At 36.2% G+C, this 6,072-nt stretch overlaps 1 pseudogene; it reads left to right on the top strand.

Annotated features, from left to right (window-relative positions):
• Positions 1-1,959: 1,959 nt before the first annotated feature.
• LOC118344570 lies at positions 1,960-5,862 on the top strand (annotated as a pseudogene).
• Positions 5,863-6,072: the final 210 nt, after the last annotated feature.

Raw genomic sequence — 6,072 nt, forward strand, 5'->3', positions numbered from 1 at the left:
CATTTTTAAATGGAAGTTTGGATGAAGAGGTCTACATGGAGCAGCCAGAAGGCTACTCAGAAAAGGGCAAGGATCACCTAGTATGTAAGCTTAAGAAATCAATATACGGGCTTAAGCAAGCTTCCCGACAATGGTACTTAAAGTTCAATGATACCATTACTGCCTTTGGATTTAAGGAAAACATTGTTGATCGATGTATATACCTAAAGGTCAGTGGGAGTAAGTTCATAATTTTGATTCTGTATGTTGATGATATCTTGTTAGCTAGCAGTGATCTTGGCTTACTTTATGAAACCAAGAGTTTTCTTTCTAAGAACTTTGAAATAAAAGATATGGGTGAGGCATCTTTTGTGATCGGAATCGAAATTTTTCGAGATCGAAAACCAGGACTGTTGGGATTGTCTCAGAAAAGTTACATAGAAAGAGTTCTTGAGAGATTTGGCATGAAAAGTTGTTCATCACTGGACACTCCAATATCAAAAAGTGATAAGTTTAGCCTATCTCAGTGTCCTAAAAATGAGTGGGAGCGCAAAGAGATGGCAAAAATCCCCTATGCATCAGTCGTGGGGAGCTTGATATATGCACAGATTTGCACGAGGCCAGATATTAGTTTTGCAGTTGGCATGCTTGGGTGCTACCAAAGTAACCCAGGGATGTCTCATTGGAAAGCAGCAAAGCGAGTGTTGCGATATTTGCAAGGAACTAAAGATTACCAGCTTACCTTCAGAAGAACTGACATTTTGGAGGTAACTGGATACTCAGACTCTGATTTTGCTGGTTGCTCTGATAGCAGGAAATCCACTTCAGGTTATGTTTTCCTGCTGGCTGGTGGAGCGATCTCATGGAGAAGTATGAAGCAAACCATCACTGCTTCATCTACAATGGAGGCTGAGTTTGTGGCATGCTTTGAGGCCACAGTACATGGTTTATGGCTGTGGAACTTTATTTCAGGGCTTGGAGTTATCGACTCTATAGCCAGGCCGCTGAGAATTTATTGTGATAATTCCTCTGCAGTATTTTTTTCCAAGAACGATAGGTATTCTAAAGGTGCCAAGCATATGGAGCTCAAATACCTAAGCGTTAAGGAGGAAGTACAGAAACAAACAGTGTCCATAGAACATATTAGTACTATGCTCATGATAACAGACCCATTAACAAAGGGTCTAGTAGCAAAGCTATTTAAGGAACATGTTGATAGAATGGGTCTTATGATATGAACATGTTAATGAGCTTGTAAATGTTTTGAATTCTATTTTGACACTTAATGATATCTATTATGGTTATTTTGTTTCTGTTTTCTTGTCTTTCCACTTTATATGTACATTAAATGATGTGGATGAATGATGACAAGATAATGTCAACAATGACATGAATTGGAACCCAAGGCATTATAGCATTAGCCTTAATTATCCCAATCAAAGATCATGTTAAATTAAGTTACTGATGTTGTGGTACATGGAAGGGAATTTGTTGATTATATAACCGAGGACCGCCATGACTCACATTAGTATCTAGTTTGACATTGATATTACGGAACTCATGAAATGTAAATTAAGCTATGAAAAATTTCAGGAAATGAATTTGCGCAGTATGGTTAATTTCCTGTAATAAACTCATGAACGAAAAATATCATTTATGGGCGTATGGGCCAAGTGGGAGAATGTAAGAGTTCTATTTGAACTCTATGTCCCACTCACCCATATCTGATAGAGTTTTAAATAGTGTTAGAGTTATAATGGGATTTAAACTCCTAAGAGATAAGATTAACTCTTATATCTAATTATAGTCTGACTCAAAGACTTAGATTTCATGATGGCCAGAAATCTATAAATAGGACTGAGGGGTTAAAGGGTTCACACCTACAACATTAGAGTGCCTCTAGCCATCGGGAGACACTAGTGAGGCAAGTTGCTAGGGTGATCCTTCTCTCATAGCCAGATTTATTTCTTCATCAAACAGATGGAGAAAGGTATGTCTTTCACTATTATTGTTTATTATTGTGGATCATACAAAATCAAAGATCTATTTATTAATGTTCATGTTAAAATATCTAACAACCTAGTGATATGAACCCGCGGGAACGGAATCCCTTGAACCCACAATCAATTTGAAAACTCCCCAAGAAAGCCAAATTCAAGTCAATAAATGGAGAATCTAGACCGATGTTTAAGACTAGGTCCATCTTGATTCCCATCACCTAGTTATGTTATTCTGTTGGAAAACAGGTCTAAAGAATTTTTTCAATGAGCTTGAAATTGTTTTTGCAGATGTGGTATGGATCATTCCATCAAATATATGCTCCATTAATTTGCGTCTGGCCCAATTGTTATTTACGCTAAGTCTTTTGCATATGTTGTCGACGTTTGTGATTTATCTCGTAGTGGCTTCTTGTAATTTAATATCACCGTAGGTTTGGCCTTACATCACTAAATGCAACTGGGTATGATCTAGAAGAGGTGCCCTGGTGTATGTTCCTTTGTGTACAAGAAATTATATGTTATCTTCATGCAATATGTTCGTTCAGATTCCTATCTTTTATCATAAATGTACTTAGATCCATAAAAATGGTTTAGTTTAATATATAGTTGCACCATTTGGTGTAAAACATACGATTCCCTACTGAGGTGCGTCATCTGCTTAGATTTTCTTTTATAAGAGTTTTTTGGCCATCGTTTCAATTGATTGGTACTGCATGTGTAAGGGGAGTGGTGAGCCCGTTGATCATCTTTTACTCTTTTGTGAGATTGCTTGTGTGGAGTGACTTCTTTAGATAGGTTGGTTTGGCTCAAGTTGTACCCATAGAATTGTAGGCTCTTTTATTCTTGAGAGGGTTAAGTGGCAGTACGCAAGTTGCATCAGTGTGGAAAATGGTTTCAATTTGTCTCATTTGATGTATTTTCAAATAAAGGAATGATAGAATGTTTGAAGACTGTGAAGAGGAGCTCAAACCATTATTTTTCAGTATTCTCCTCCTTTAGACTGCTTCAAAAGACTTTAATGGGCTTAACTTTCATAGTTTTCTTGTATCTGTTTATCCTTCTAGTGGAGTTCTCTGTTGTATACATCCTGTGTATTTGTGTTCACCTTTTATGCTTTTTAATAAAGGTTTCTTGCTTATAAAAGTTTCTTTTGGCCTTTCACAACCTAGATTGGTTGAGTGGATTCATTTGTTTCAGATTGCTTCGTATTCAAGAACTAAACTATTAAAGAGTGAATTGAAACGAATATTTTGGTAAAATCATCCATGCCACGGGAATTGAGGGCTCTTTTGGTCAAACCCGCATCCTTTATACCTTGCTGCATGGATGAGGATCTCTTTAAAACTTTTAGGATGACACACTATGGAAGATTTAAAAAAAAAAAAAATAGTTCAGATTTTACTACCTCAAGGTCCTAAATGTTGAGGTGATAAAATCTGAACTGTTTAATTAAGAATAACTGCTATGATTTTTACAACACTATCTAAGTAATCGAAAGCACTTACGTATAACTATTCAGAGGAATATTTCTTATAAAAAAAAAAACTATGCTGAAGAATATTGCATCCTACAGATTATCTTTTGCAGTAATCCTTGTCTTATTTTGAATATGTACTTTCTGTTATTACCTTTCATGGGTAATGGCAATAATTGCAGATTCTGTGCTCGTTTCTCTTCCTGCCCCTACTGTTTCTCTCCGACCACCACTTGCAACTAGTGCTGGAACAATTGCCAAGTTCTTCCATAACCGCCCTGATAATGCATTCGAGGTTATATTTTTTGCCCTATAGACTAATGCAGCTACTTGCAAGTTGCCAAGCTTATGTGAATTGAAGATATACATTTTCTTACATTGTCCTCAAAATCTGTCCACAGGTTGCTCTTGCCGGAACCTCATATTCATTTCTACAGAGATTAGGGGCTGTGGTGGTGAGCAAATGGCTTCCATGTATGCCTGCTTAAATGGATCCCCAAAAATTGGATTTGAAGTTAAAAATGAAATCGCATGTTTTACATTTGCTGGTTTTGTTTGAGTAACGTAATGGGACAAAGCTTTTTGCAGTTGGCACAGCTTCATCACTTGTTAGTAGTTTGCGATCAATGTATATTTTTTTCCTGGTTTGTTCTTGAGACCAAGATGTTGAGGATTTTTGCATATAGTGGCATATGTGGTTAAGGCTTTAGATTTAGACAAGGTTGGTTGGGTTTAGGTGCAACCCATGTCCAAACTCAAGGAGTGAATGATTACCCATGAAAGGATTGCCTGACCATTCCTATCTTGATTTCTAAGTGTTGGACCTAACCTCAAGCTATGGTAAGATAATTCATTTATTATGACTCGCGGAGTGGTTATCTTCATAGTTTCAGTGTGCTTAGTCATGTTTCCCCATTGTAGTTTTGCTCTTTATGTTATCTATAGTTGCTAAAATGAAATGATTTTCCATCTGAGATATAACCCAAAGCTGCCCCCAATCCTTTACTGAAAACTTGATCGATTGAGGTATACTAAATCAAGATAAGATAGCCGGGGAAATAATGTATATGGATTACCAAAGCATGCACTTCCTTTTCAGATTTGACTAATATTGATCACTCTTTCTCTAACTTTTGTTGCAAAGGTTTTTTATCATCATTTTTCTTAAGAAATTGATATGCAAGTTGGAGCACCATTAATGCAAAATGCTGGAATTTAATGTGTTTTGCTTAATTAAAGTTGGGACAGCAGTTATGAATGCATTGATCAATGCAAGGAAAGCTGTTAATTAGTCTTCTCCGGTTGAAGTGGAAAATGTGCCCATACTATCCACAAGTGCTGCTTATGCTGTCTATACGGCAGTATTTAGCAATCTCTGGTATGTAGGTTTCCATTAACTAGTAGCAATTTTTAAGTGAATTGGCTCTTGGACAGCCTCTATGGATTTAAATGGGCAGAATTTTAATATTCTTGTCTCTTTTCCTATCCTAGTTAGGTGTTCTGCCTCTTATATGCTTGTCTCCTAAAACCATCTTCACTTTTCTAGCACTTACAATGAAACCTTTCTAGTCTGTCCTGTGAAAAAAACATCCTGCCTGATTAGAGTGTCAACCATTCTTAGTGTCGAGGAAAATAAATAAAAAGTTCAACCTTCACTCTCTCTCTCTCTCCTCTCCCTCCATCTTGCTTTCTGTTTATTTTGACGGGTAGACCTTTGAATATGAATATATCAAAAATATTATCATACCTTCTTTTCAATAGAAAACAATGTTTATAATGTGCTTTTTCAGCTTCATTTTCCATAGTATGGGATACTTTTTTTTTTTGTTTTTTTTTTTAATTTTTTGTATAAAATTTATCAGAACTGAAATCATTGAGAAAGAATGGGAAGGCATGTTAACATATCTTTCAAGAATTATGTTGTGGTCCTCATCTCATCTGAACATATATGGGCAAAGAGATTATGTTGCTGAGCTGTAAAGATGCCATTACAAACGAGGTCCCAAAAGCTTTCTTAGGAGATACAATGAAATGACTGATTCTGTGAAACATGTAAAAGTTTCCTTTGTTTTTTGTTTTTAATAAAAATATGTAAATTCTTCCTTAACTTGGTCTAAGTAATATTCTTGCCTGTTACTGTGAAATAGAGCAAAGGAGTACGCTCTTTGTTGAATGCAAAGTATTTATCACGGATGTAATTCTGTTGACAGGTACTGAGTATTAGCTGGTGTTATTGAACAGCAGATTCTGGATACTTTGCTACACCATTGCAAACTTATGCTGAGTGCCATTTGCTCTGCTGCTCGGACAGGTAACACATTCTTGGGTTCATTATTGTGGAACTTCTCTCTCCCCTCAGATGTCCTTTGTATATTCGTTTATCCTCCCTTGATGACTCACTCTTTTTAACTTTGCTTTTAAGACTATTCATTCGAGTTCCGAACTGGATACCCGGCCCAGAACCCGGGTTTCAAACCCGGGCCGTAACCCAGATTAATCCGGGTTCCTTTTTTTTAACAAAAGCTTATTTATTATTAATCTTTTTTGAACAAGTACATGGTAGCATTTTTTTTAATCTAAAAGCCTATATTTTATAAAACTAAAAATATATCAAAATGG

Source organism: Juglans regia, chromosome 14, assembly GCF_001411555.2.
Source record: "Juglans regia cultivar Chandler chromosome 14, Walnut 2.0, whole genome shotgun sequence".
Taxonomy (NCBI): domain Eukaryota; kingdom Viridiplantae; phylum Streptophyta; class Magnoliopsida; order Fagales; family Juglandaceae; genus Juglans; species Juglans regia.